The sequence below is a fragment of the Ursus arctos genome, unplaced genomic scaffold (assembly GCF_023065955.2).
Source record: "Ursus arctos isolate Adak ecotype North America unplaced genomic scaffold, UrsArc2.0 scaffold_2, whole genome shotgun sequence".
NCBI lineage: Eukaryota > Metazoa > Chordata > Mammalia > Carnivora > Ursidae > Ursus > Ursus arctos.
In genome coordinates, this window is record NW_026622874.1 from 96,647,084 (window position 1) to 96,661,474 (window position 14,391).

Below are 14,391 nucleotides of genomic sequence, written 5' to 3' on the forward strand. Positions count from 1 at the left end.
AACCAGGGGGAGAAGGGGGGCTAGAGGAGATAAAGCAGACAGAGTGGAACTCTGATTAGAGAGTCATTAATTAAGACCATGAAAGTCCCGTAGAGTTTCCTTTGATTGGAAAAATCAGGGGCTGGAGAATTAAAGGCTTTGGGGGAAAGCTCTTCATGCTAAGGAGAGCCAAAAATTAATTCTAGGGTTTTAAAATTAAGGCATTATGAAAGCTAAGGCACGGGTTGTAACCAGAAGACCGTGTCAATTTAATCAGAGTCTTATGGGGAGAGAGAGAGCGAGCAACTGGTGGTTGCCAGAGGGGAGTGGAGAGGGGGGCGACAGAGGGGAAGGGGATTAAGGGCCACAGAGTTCCAGCTATAAAATAAATAAGTCACAGGGAGGAAAAGTACAGCATGGGGAATATAGTCAGTAATACCGCAATAACTATGCATGGGGACAGAGGGTAACTATTTCATAGTGTCTATAACTGTTGAATCACTGTTGTGCACCTGAAATCCATGTAATATTGTGTATTAACTAAGCTCCAAGGGAAAAAATTTTTTGTTTTTAGATCTTGTAGGGGAGCAGGGGGGTCAAAGTAAGTAACCTGTTTCGTTTCAAAGCCCTGTGCTGGCGTCTGGCTCCCCTTGGAGGCATTTTCCATCTGATCTGCTTGTGGGCACCGAGCCACCCAGAGAGGTTCCTCCGTGGGGAAGCTGCCCCATAGTCTGGGGTGCACCCGTTGGTGCTACAGAGAGGCTTCCCTACCGCCTGCATGCATCCAGGCCCAGCGGGGCCCCAGCTCAGACACTATGGGGTGCTGGGGACAACTATCCTAACCTTCTTGAACTGCAGTTTCCAAAAGGGTATTCTCACCGAGGGTCACTAGGAAAGTTCATGGCTACATACATCCTTACATATAATATTAGACAAGGCACTCACCTACAGAAGCTCAACATGAGCTGTTCTCTGCCTCACTTCCTCCCTCCAACCCATCCCTAAGTGGCCTTCAGAAAAGATGGTTCTAGAAAGCAGATCATGTCGTTCCCTTCCAGGCCTTTGTAGGGGATGCCAGGGATTTGGATTTGATCTCACTTTAAGCCTGAGGCCAAAAGTCCCTCTTAGACTCATCCCCTGCCCTGGCTGCTCTCCCTCAAACACCCACAATGGCTCCCCATTACCTACAGAATAAAGTCTGAACTCTCCTTAACCTGGCCTTCAAAGTCCTTCACAACCTGGCCCCAAGCTACCTTTCTAGAATCATCTGTCACTGCTTCCTGTTATATACATAAATCCCAGAGCACATACACAGGGTCGGGAAATTGTAGCAGCTAAGGTGAGATTGTTTGGGGCTTGGTGCCCAGGACCCAGAGGCGAAAGGCTCAGTCCCTGTCCTAAGGAGTCGGGGAGACAGAGAAGTGAACCCACAGGGAATGGTACCAGAGGTAGCTAAGCAGGGAAGACGTGAGCGAGAGCCAGAGGGGAGGCCGGCTGGGCTGCACCAGCAGGGACACATCCCTGGGAGCCAAAGTTGCTCCATTCACAGGGGATGGAGCAACCCCAATGGAGTTTAAACAAAGGCCAGGAGCAGTCTGGTTTGCGTTTAGGAAGCTCTGGCTGCAGAAGGCAGACCAAAGAAGACCAAGGAAGGCTGGAGGTGGAAAGCTGATGGAGAGGCTCTCGCAGGGATGCGATCGGAGCGCAGCTGGAAGATGAGCCGAGGTGGTGATGAGGGAGCAGATTAGAGAGAATTAGAGAGAATCCCCCGAAACCCGCTGACTGCTTGCCGTGGCCACCAGCACGCTCGGCTGTCGAGCTCTTGAGAGGTGGCTGGTCCACAGCGAGATGGACTGCAGGTGTAGCATAAATACCAGGCTTTGAAGAATCAGCTCCAAATTCTAAGAAGAATGTGATGGGGGCACCTGGCTGGCTGGGTCAGCGGAGCGTGCGACTCGATCTCGGGGTGTTATGTGTAGAGATGACTTAAAAATAATTTTAAAATCTTCAATAAATAAAAAGAATGTAAACTATCTCACTGGTAACTTTTACATTCGTTCTAATGTTGAAATGATCACATTTTTTATATACTGGGATAAATAAAATTGTTAACATTGATTGTCCTTGTTTCTCTTAAATGTTTTGAATGTGGCTGTTGGAAAATTCAAAATCGGGGCGCCTGGGTGGCTCAGTCTGTTAAGCGTCTGCCGTTGGCTCAGGTCATGATCTCAAGGGTCCTGGGGTGGACCCCAAGGTCAGGAACCCGCTTCTCCCTCTTCCTCTGTCCCTTGCCCCAGCTCATGTGCTCTCTCTCTCTCTCTCTCTCTCAAATAATAAAACCTTAAAAAAAATAAAAGAAAGAAAAATAAAAGATCCTCCAGAACTCACTGAAAGTGGGGCCTCCAGATATTATGTGCCACGTAATGTAATGCAGCAGGAAATAAAAAGCACCACCCACAAAGAATTCCTCCCTTTTTAAAAAAAAAATGGAGCCTCAATCTAATCAAGCCTCTACACCCACCCGTTAATTCATAGGAAATATGGGAGACAGAGGAACAAGTCAAACACCAGAAGGAAGCCCTCGGCAAAGTCCAAATGCAGGGCATTCTATGGGCCAGTTGACCCAAACAACTTCTCCCAACATCAATAGCCTGAAGAAAGAAAGAATGTGGACCATTAAAGATAACAAGGCACATATCAAATGCAATGTGGGATCCTGGACTGGATCCTGGGACAGAAAAAGGACCTTGGTAGAAAAACGGATGAAATTCCAGTAAACTAAAGTTTAGACAATAGTAACAGATCAATGTTAATTCCTTACTTTTGAAATGTACCATAGTTGTGTAACATATTAACATGGAGGAAAACCGGATGAAATGTACAGGGGAAGTCAGTACTGGCTTTATAACTTTTCTTTGAAACAGAAGTTGCTCCAAAATTAAAAGGTTGGGTTTTTCTTGTTTTGTTACTTTTTTTTTTTTTTAAGTAGACTCCATGCCCAGGGCAGAACCCCCCTCCCAAGGCTTAAACTCATGACCCCAAGATAAAGAGTAGGACGCTTTACCGACTGAGCCACCCAGGAGCCCCTTGTTTTGTTCTTAAAGAGAGAGACTTAAAATCTCTGACAGCCAAATACAATGGGTGGCCCTAGTTTAGATTTTGGTTTGAACAAATCCACCATAAAAACATTTTTAAGCCAATCGGAGAAATCTGAATATGGACTGGATATTGGCTGATATTAAGCAACGTTGTTCATTTTATTAGGTACGATAATGACATGGCGGTTATGGCTTTCTTTAAATCCCCAATCTGTTCAACATATGTGTGTACTGGTGAGACGACATGATGTCTGGAATTTGCTTCAAAATAATGCAGAAGAAGAAAATGATGGTAGATAAAATGAGATTGAAAATGGCTGATAATTGTTGGAGCAGATTATGGGTATATATTTGAAATTGTCTATCTTAACAAGTTAAGAAGAAGGGGGAGGAGGAAGACGAGGTCTGTGTGCTTTCTTCCCCTTTGAAGGGTCTAGAGCTTTCCCTCTGAGATGGAACAGACTGGTACCAGCTTGCTTTGCTCCCCTGATCAAGATCCCCTGGCAAGCCACCAAGTGACATACTTTTCACCTTCGTGATGGCCCCACCAAGGTGGTGGTTCAGGGGAATGGTGTGGAGTCGGGTCCTGGCATCACATAGCCTCCGTTCAAATCCTGGAGGGCTGGGAACAGGTTAGTCTCTGTGCCTTGGCTCTACCTTCTTATAAAGGAGAAATGAAGTAAGACTAACTACCTATTAGGTTGTTGATCATTTTAAACGAGGTGATTGACATGAAGTGCTTTAAACTGGGTGTGGCACCGACCAGGGACTCAGCAAATGCTGGCTGACCTCAGCACCATTCGTACAGATGGTTTTCTCCCCCGAGGTTCCTTGCGCTCCCATCACTGCTACTTGGTGGCCAAAGCGTTCCTGTCTCTTGCTCCTCAGCTTCTCCTTGGCCTTGTAACATACCCCACATGGATGCTAAGAATCCCCTCCGGTTGTCTGGTCCATTTTCACACGTTCCTAATTTCAGTTAAATTCTCACGTTTTCATGGTCTTTGCCAGAAACAATTTGATGAATCTCCTTCATCATTTCGAGAGCCTTCAGTTGGGTCAAAAAGTCTCTTTTCAGACAAGAATTTGCCAAACCTCTCCAGCCTTTCCTAGTAACTGGCTGATAACTGGAGAGCTGTGGAGTTGACCCTCCACATGCCTCGTTTTCCCCCGGGGGCCACACATCTGACCGTCCTGGGGGGCTGGCTGGTTTCTCCCGCCGTCCAGGTGGGAGAGAGCATGCCTTTGATTATGATCTGTTGTCTGTCCTGCAGCCCAGCTCCCTGTCCAGCTCTGCCATGGCCCAAAGCTGGTGAGGGCCATTCAAAGGAATCGCGTCCTGACATATTAATCTTCATACAAGCACACTTTTTTTTTTTTTTTTGCAGGACGGGTATTTAGCTAGTCGGTTTACATTTGACGGAACTACATGACCGACCCAATCAAGCCACTTTCTGTCTCCCCCATGGTTCTAATTTGTAGTGATCTTAATGCCCGTCTCTGCAATTTTTCATGCCTATGGAGAAAGCCTGGTCCACGAAACAGTACCAGGGAGGAGCTGGGCCAGGTTTGCACAGTTATAAAGCCTGACGGGGATGGAGCCCTGCCCAGGTGGCAGGAACCGAGCAGAGTTCCTTGGGTGAGTTAGCCCGTCTATCCTCACCACACTCCTACAAAGCAAGTGCTACTTTTATGGTGCCATTTTATGGGCAGAAAAACTGAGGCACAAAGCAGTTACATAACTGGCCCAGGATCACCCACCCGGGAAGCGGTGAAGCCGAGCTCTGAGCTCAGGCTTTCGGGCTGCGGAGCACTAAGTCCCCACGCACCCATCACTGCCTCGCACAGCCACCCACCCCAACGACAGTCGGGGACAGCAAAGCTCCAGTCTGTTTTGTCGTGATCTTTTTCTGATGGCCAGAGAGCCGATTGGATCAAATCACTCTGTTGTTGTTGATCAAGATGATAATGATGATGCTGTTGGTTTGTTTGCCGGGCTGGTTGGTTGTTCTGCTTGAATGAATTCATGTCTGACTATGAATTAATGCCAAGCATCTTCGTCTTCATCATCTCCTTTTATGTCTCCAGGAATCCCATGACAACAGATTACTATTCCTATTTTATAAAGACTCAAACAAAACTTATGCAGACCCAAAGTCACGTTGCTAGGGTTTAGACAGAGTCTAGAAAGTCTAAGTTGCCAATGGCTACAGGTGCAGCCTTTAGCTCATAGATTAAGGACCATGACCACCAGCCCCAGACATCCACCAAGAGATTCAAAGAGAGAAGACGGGGACCAAACCGAGCAGGGCTCCCCGAGAGGCGGCCAATGGGAAGAAAGGCACGGGCAACCTGCCTTCTGCTCCTTACTTCATTGCCTTGTGCTGTCCTGCCTTGCAGGCACCAGGACACGAAGAAAACCGTCTTCCCTTCCCGAGCAAGCTGTGAAGTTTGATTAGACAATCGGGGGTAAAGTGCTTTGAAGAGAAGTGATGTAGGAAACAGCCTGTGTTTGTGTTTGGGTTAATTCCTGGGAGCCTTCGGATGAGATTAGGGCCAATGAATGGGTCTGCTCAGGTCGCTGGGCTGCTTTGTAGAGGAAAAAAATTGTTTCCCAAAACACGTCTGCTAGAGGGGCTGCCAAAACCACTCAGCTCTGCTCCACACCCAAGCGTGTCTTCGTTCAGTCTGGCCGTCACACAAGGAAAAGGGAATTCGGCGGTCAGGTCAGGCAGGCTGGTGCGTGAAATGTTAACATGTACTTAGACATCAAAGTGTGCCTTTGGGGCAGAAACAATTACCAAATGTTTTAAAACATGACTGCAGTATGTAAACTGTATTGGGAGGGAAGAAGAAAATGAGATTAATGTATGAGACGTATGGTCAAACCAGACAATCGGGATGAAAGGAACATCCCAGGGCATTTTGTCCAACCCCATCCATGGTCAAGTCTCTTCCTCCCCTCCCAGACTCCTTTCCTGATGAGGCTAAGTGGTCACCAGCTCATGTCTGAATACCTGTACCCGCCAGGCAAGTTCTATATGAATTATCAGCTGACAAATAAGAGAACAAACATTTCATGGAAGGTAGCCAGTGTTTTCAACATAAATACCCCGAACCATAGGCATTAGTTTGGAATCCCAGCTCTCCCACCTGTGGAAAGGGCTGAGTTTTCCTGCACGCCACTGCATAATGATTCTTTCTCCAAATAGAACCCTTTAGCAGGAGGCTTAAATATACGGTATTAAAACAACAACAAAACCTTCAATCCATACCAAGTGGTAAAAAGGAAGCCTATACAAATAGTTACCTTTCTTGAAAATCAAAAGGTACATTTGATAATATGTTAACTAATGTTAAGTGATGGACTTTTTAAAATTAACCGTGTGTTTCTGATGTTTTGACATCTAGGGGCCTTGCATACCCTGGAGAGACCATCCCTCCCACGGGCTAGCTAATTCTTAGAGACAGCAAATTACCAGCCTGCCGAGTGTGCCTTTCATATGCAAACCAGCCAATCCGGAGCCCAAATCCCAGCCACCACCTTTATTGGACACTCACACTCTGGACCACTGTCCTCCTGCCCTAATCACCCCAGGGTTAAGTGCCAGATGTGCTCAAGACAGCCCCTACACCCGGGGGCTTCTGAAGTCATTCAAACCAGCCAGCCTAATCCTCTTCATCCTGCCATACTCACTCTGTTCCTGCAGAAACCACAAGAAAGTTTCTTGTGCACATGTTTCCCTCCCTCCTTCTGCCTGTGGCTGACCCTGGTGCTTCCCTGCATCCCCCCCACCATGGTGGAGAGGGGGGGAAGGTGCACCCCCCTCTGGGGAACTGTAACAAACCATCTTTTCAATGACAACCCTCTCCTGATCTGTTGGCCTCACCATACGTGAATAATAATTAAGCCTGCATTATATGAGGGTGGCATTTATTCACAAAGGAAGGCTCTAGAATCACCTTGGTTAAATTTCAGATTCAAGCCTGGCCCAAGAAGGGAGAATGGACCCAACCCGAAAACTGCATTAGGAAAGGAAGTCTTTCCATGACTGCGTGGTCTACGCGGCTCACGTGCAGACCTCAGCGGTCCACGGGTGAGTCACAACCATCCCTAGACATTGTCCCCTACGTTGTCACGCACCTCCAGGATCTGATTTGCTCCTGAACATAAACGCAGCACAAAAAGCGTGTAAATGAAGACCTCTTTAGGGAGGAAATGCAGTTGGAATTCGCAGCTGTTTCTTGCACGTACAGTAGCCTTCATTTTAAGAAAATACAATATACTGTACAGAACTGGGAGTGAAACTGAGTCAGAAGAGCAGGAAATGAGCGACATTTAGCAGGAGTGAAAGAGCGATCAATAAAGAAGTTACCGCAGGAAGACAGGGAGTGTTAGTTAGAGGCATTAACTTATTTGTGACAGATTAAACATCTAAGTGCTCCTTCCTTGCCAAAAAAAAAAAAAAAAAAAAAGGCAAAGGGAAACCACAAAGTTTTAGTGCTCAGAAGGTACACTCAGCGTAGTGGGAAAACCCTTGTGATCAGGGGCTTGGAGAGGACGGGTCCAAAGCATCGCAGGGGTGTTATGAAGATCTAGGAGTGCTATGGTGGTAGTATGCACCAGATATTAACCACCTACTGTGTGCCAAGACAGGCGCTAAATTGCTTGTACGGCTCATGCCGTTGGATCCTCTTCACAGCCACGCGGGACTGGGTTAAGCCCCACTTCAGTGGGTGGAAAACTACGGCTCTGTGTTAATTATCTATGGCTACACGTAAGAAATTCCTCCCAAAGTTGGCAAATTACAGCAACAGTAGACAAGGGTTCTCTCCTACTGTTTCTATGGGTCGGGAGTATGGGCAGAGCTGGGTGGTTCTGGCTCAGGATCTCTCGGGAGGTTGTAGTCAAGATGCTGGCTAGGGCTGCGGGGTCATCTGAAGGCTTGACTGGAACGGATTAACCTGCTTCCAAGATGGCTCACTCACATGGCTGTCAGTGCATGGATGCCAGTGCGTAGGCAGGAGGAAGTTTTTCACCACATGGAGCTTCCCACAGGGCTGCTTATGTCCTCAAGACATGGCAGCTGGTTGGCCCCAGTGTGATTGACCAAAGCGAGTGGAAGGCAGAAGCCACAGTTTCTTTTATGACCCGGCCTCAGAAGTCACACATCCCTCCACAACTTATTGGTTACACAGGTCAGCCCTGTTCAGGGCAAGAGGGGGGGAACCACACGAGAGCTTAGAAACCAGGAGGTGAGGATCCCAGGGGGCCATTTTGGATACTGGCTTCCAGTGGACCCAAGAGTATAAGTAATTTTCTTAAGATTAATCAGCTAATTTCAGATTCTACCTTACTCCCAAATCATCATTCTTTCTACCGCACAACTACCCCTCCAAAGCCCAACATCACCTAATGAGGACAGAGGGTCCTAGTCAAACCACATCCCTGTTTTGTTATTTTTGTCAAAAATTTTATCTTCAATCCACTGGGAAATATTTTTTTGTGTTAGAACATAGCTCAGACCTCCTAACGGGAATTGATGAAAAATAATTTTTACTTTATTGATTTTGCCCTAAACCAAACTTGCTGAACCTCATCCCTGGCTAAAGCTTTAAGATAATAATAATAACAACAATAACAATAACAACAACAACAATAATAATAATGGGGCACCCAGGTGGCTAAGTCAGTTAAGCACCCAATTCTTGATTTTGGTTCAGGTCTTGATCTCAGGATCATGAATTCGGGCCCTGCACTAGGCTCTATGCTAGCTGTGGAGCCTACTTAAAAAAAAATAGAAAAATAAAAAACAAAATAAAATAAAAATAAAAATAAAATTAAAATTAAAATAAAAATAAAAAAATAATAGTAAGGAATGCTTGCCATAATAAAGAACAGAACATTTGCAGGTTACAAACCATTTTGCAATCATTGCTGTCTTTGAGAGTTGACCTAAACACGCTCAGATCTCTGTGCTGTAGAGGGAGGTGATTGAAGGACATTTTTATTCCCTCAAATAACAGGAAATCCACCATTTATTCTTTAATAATAAAAACTGCATGTGTAAGAATTGTGACCGTGGAAGGTCAACTCAAATTAAAGATTTTACGACTAGCGGTTGTATTAAATCTTTTCAACAATTTATAGAAAGGATTTGAAATATGTCAAACGTATTTCTCTAAGTTTTTTCAACTGAAAGGTTTTATTGCATCAAGTCACAGAATCAGGAGAAAAATTGCTCTTAGATCATCCAGTGCTGGCTCTGCCAATGTCATATTGCTCCCTTCAGAACCAAAGCCTGGGTATTAAGCCATCTGAGGTCAACCTCTTCCAATTAAAATGAAAGTCATAAAGCAAAGTATTTCAATAATCCACAATAATAATAATCCCAAATTTATACAGTGCGTGTATCCAAGAAATGTAAAGCAGTTCACATTTTTTTTCTCTCTCTCACCTGGAAACAAAAACGAAAGCCCCAAGGCAAGTGTAAGGGAACATTCATTAACTTAAATATTTATAGAGCAAGTGAATGTGCCTGTGTGTGTACGAGGAGAAAGGGAGGACGAATTGACATTTATTGAGCACCTACTATGTTCCAAGCTTTGAACTAGGTCCAGTGGACTCAAAGATGAACGACACCTTTCTTTTTCTTTTTTTAAGATTTCTTATTTTATTTTAGAGAGAGAGCAAGTGGGAGGAGGGACAGAAGGAAAGGTAGCAAACCCTCAAGCTGACTTCCCACTGAGCCCAGATCCCAGCACGGGGCTCGATCCCAGGACCCCAAGATCATGATCTGAACCCAAACCAAGAGTCGGATGCCTAACCGACTGAGCCCCCCAGTTGGTTTAATTCACCCGCTGTGAATTAAAATGAGATCACATGGGGGAAAGCACTTGATCAGGGACAGGTTTAGTCCCATCTAGACCAGGAACTGCCTGGGGGCAGGGACTGAGCAGCTCCATCTCTGGAACCCAGTGCCCACCCAAGTGCCTGGCACCAGTCCTTCCAAAGCCCCAGCCAGAGATCTAAGTATATATATATATTCCCCCTCCCCCAATTTTTTGAGGTGTGAAAGGAACAAGGTTTTTGAGGTTCCTTGGACTTTTGAAACTTTTCATTTTAAAAATAAGTACAGAAGGATGTGTATAGTCTTTGGTGGTTATGAACTGATACTAATAAGACAATCATCTGGGACCATGTAACAGTGCCAAAAAGGAAAGGAACGCTCACAGAAAGAAAAATGTCACAAGACACAGAAATCAGCCTGAGGGGGGCTCCTGCTGGCCAAATCAAGGACTATTTGAGCAGCAAATAAACAATGATGGTGATAGATTTATAACCAAGTAGATAAAATAGAAAATCAGGAACCAGGAGTGTGTATGTGTGTGTATGATACAGAAATACAGGGGCGCCTGGGTGGCTCAGTTGGTTATTAAACATCTGCCTTTGGCTCGGGTCCTGATCGAGCCCCATGTCGGGCTCCCTGCTCAGTGGGGAGCCTGTTTCTCCCTCTCCTTCTGCACAGCCCCCCTTCCGGCTCGTGTTCTCTCTCTGTCTCGCTATCTCAAATAAATAAATAAATACATACATACATATGTACATAAATAAATAAATAAATAAATAAATAAAGTAAGTCTTGGGGGAAAAAATAGATAATCACATGACCCAGCGATTCTACTCCGAGGTATTTACCCAAGAGAAGTGAAAACATGTCCATACAAAACTTTATTTCTAGCAGTTGTGTTTATAAAAGCCCCTAAGCTATACAGAGCCCAGTGCACGTAACCATCAACAGGGGAAAGGGTAAACTAATGAAGGTATATTTATACATGGAATGTGACTCAGCAATAAAAAGGAATAAACTATTGATACACACAATATGTATAAATATCAAAAATATTACCAAGTGAAGGAAGCCGGACACAAAAGGGTAAATATTGTGTGATTCTATTTACATGAAATTCCAGAATGGGCAAAACTAATCTCTAATGACAGAAAGTACAACAGAGTTTTCCCGGGGCTGGGGGTGGGAGGGAGTTGACCACAAAGGAACGTGAGGGAACTTTTTGGGTGATGGAAATACTCTGGGTCTTAAGTAAGTTGACAGGCTACACATTTTTCAAAACTCAAAGAACATTTAAAATAGGTGCACTTAAATATATGTTTATGTTTAAATTTATTTATAACTAAATAATGTTGTTTAAAAAAAAAAATGTTGCCCTGACTCTAGGGCAAAGCATTTGCTGTTCCTTAGTCTTGCCTTAATTGCAGGCATGATGCCCGGAGGCACAGCAGCTACCTTGTGACTATGAGGTAACCAGCGATGAAGACAAAGAGTAAATGAAACCTAAAGACAGCAGAGGAAAAAAAGGAGGAAAGAAACTCATGCCTGACGCTACTTTTGAGCTGTCAAGCCCTCCGTAGACTGTCACTCTCCAGACCTTGTCACTGTAAGAGTTTTGTTCTTTCAGTCAAATTAATCCCCAAGGAGAATACAAAGTCCCCCCGTCCAAATTATTTCCACTCCACGTTCATTTTTCATCAAGTGAGAATGCATCCCTCCTCCTCCTCCTTCACAACCCCAAACCAAGAATTCAAGCACGTAATCTTCAAAGGTACACTTTGGAAACGGACTTTGGAAACGGCCACGATGTGAAGTTAATTATGGCCAGAGGCATCACAGAGCATTCAAAAGGGCCAGGAGGAGTTGGGAAAATAGGCTGAGAAACAGCACTGACGTCTTAAGAGACACGAGAAGATGGGGGAAGGAACCCACAGCAGATGCAGATGGGAATGAGACTGGATAGATAGGTGGGAGCCATTTTATGAAGGGCTTTCAAGCATCACATTTGTCCAATGTCACAGGCTAACTGGCCCTAGACCTGATACTCCAGGCAGCGTCATTGACTAGTGAACATTAGCATTTCAGCCTTGTCATATTGGAGTTCCAAACCATATTTTTTAAAAGATTTTATTTATTTATTTATTTGAGAGAGAGAGCGCAAGAGAGCAAGCAAGAGAGGGGGTAAGGGCAGAGGGAGAAGGAGAAGCAGACTCCCCACTGAGCAGGGAGCCTGATTGGGGGGGGCTCGATCCCGGGACCCCGGGATCATGACCCAAGCCGAAGGCAGCCGCTCAACCGACTGAGCCACCCACGTGCCCGACCAAACTATTTTTTAATACGCTACATTTTCACTTCTCTTAGCTTGTACATTATACACTTTCACAAACCTTTTAGTAGTTACCCTAAATGTGAAAGCATGCATTCTTTTTTGTTTAAAGATTTTATTAATTTGACATAGAGAGACAGCCAGCGAGAGAGGGAACACAAGCAGGGAGAGTGGGAGAGGAAGAAGCAGGCTCATAGCGGAGGAGCCTGATGTGGGGCTCGATCCCATAACGCCGGGATCACGCCCTGAGCCCAAGGCAGACGCTTAACAACTGCGCCACCCAGGCGCCCCATGCATTCTTGACTTATCAAAGTCTAAAGTTACCTGGGATCCCTACTCTCTTCCTAAATGTTGCAAAGCATTTAGAATACTTTAACCTAGCTTCTGAGTGATATTTAAGAATTATATATACTATGTTTAGTCTATTTTCTAATTTATGAATAATATATATGACACATTTGTTTATATAACATATAAATCGAAATATAAAATTTGTATTTTTAAACCCAATAAGACATTATTACTGTTATATTATATGGTGAATATGTCTTAAGTGTATCCAGCTATTTACCATTCTCAATGATCTTCAGTTATGTCCAAACTTCTACCTGGGTCATTTTCCTTCTGCCTAAAAGACACTCTATTATTTCCTTTAGATCAGGGATGCTGGTGACCAATGCTCTTATTTTGTTTCTTTGAAACTGTATTTATTTCACCTCATCCTTTTTTTATTTTTTTTTAAGATTTTATTTATTTATTTGACAGAGATAGAGACAGCCAGCGAGAGAGGGAACACGAGCAGGGGGAGTGGGAGAGGAAGAAGCAGGCTCATAGCGGAGGAGCCTGATGTGGGGCTCGATCCCAGATCGCCGGGATCACGCCCTGAGCCGAAGGCAGACGCTTAACTGCTGTGCCACCCAGGCGCCCCTATTTCACCTCATTCTTGAAGGATACTTTTGCTACATTTTTTTTAAAAGATTTTTTATTTATTGATTTGAGAGAGAGCGCACGCAGAGGGAGAGGGAGAAGCAGACTTCCCGCTGAGCAGAGACCCGGATGCAGGGCTCCATCCCAGGACCCTGAGCCAAAGGCAGACACTTAACCGACAAAGCCACCTAGGCACCCCTAGAGTTTCTATTACATGTACCCAGATAGAATTCCTGGCACATGCTTCCCATCACCCTTAGAATAAATTCCCAAAGTCTTACACCACCTCTCCAACAGCATACCCTACCACTCCCCCTTATTCTTCTTGCATCAGCCTCATGGACCCTCTGGGCTGTTCTTGGTACATGCCAAGTGTATTTCTGCCTCAGTGTCTTTGCCCTTGCTGTTCCGGCATGCTCTTCCTCGAGATCTTTCACAGTTTGCTTGAGCCCTCTCTTCACTCAGCTTTCTGCTTTAATGTCACCTCTGTCCCATGGTCTTGCCTTGACTACTTCATCCAAAACTGGCTCCTTCACACTCCTTAACTCTTTAGTAATTTATCTTTATTCATAGCACTCACCACTAACTAAAATAATTTCTGCCCGACAGTATGTTACTTATTTTCGAGCTTAATGTCCATTGGCTCCAACGGAATGAAAGCTTCCAGAGGTACAAGCACCTCCCAGTACCTGGAAGAGTGCCTGGCATGAAGTAGGCATTTGAAGGATATTCATTTAATCAATCCGTCAATTCATGACATCTTGAAATTGAGGTAGATTTCATCCTTACACTTCACTCAGCAGTTCTTCGTAATACAAAGACTATGTAACTATGCCACTAAAAGTTAAAGACACGCTGTTGGGTTTATTTTGGTATTTTTGTCATACCAGCACTTTCTGGGGCTAGCAAGTTTTGTCTGGACACTTCATTTCACGGCCCCTCATGAAATTCTGGACCTGCTCCGCAATTTAAGGCTGAACTAATGAATGGGTTTTGCAGCGAAGCTTCCAAGCACCTGCACTGACACTGACCTACGCCGGGCATTGTCCTTTTGGTTTCTCCCCAGATCACCCAAAGGACGATTCAGAGACTCGTTTTGTCTCTGACCTTTTCTAGATTGGGCCAGGGCTGTGATAAACCCTATCATAATGGGGACAGTATGGTCCCAGAGTGACGAAGGCGTCAGAAGGCCTGCTCCCAATTCCAGCTCACCAGC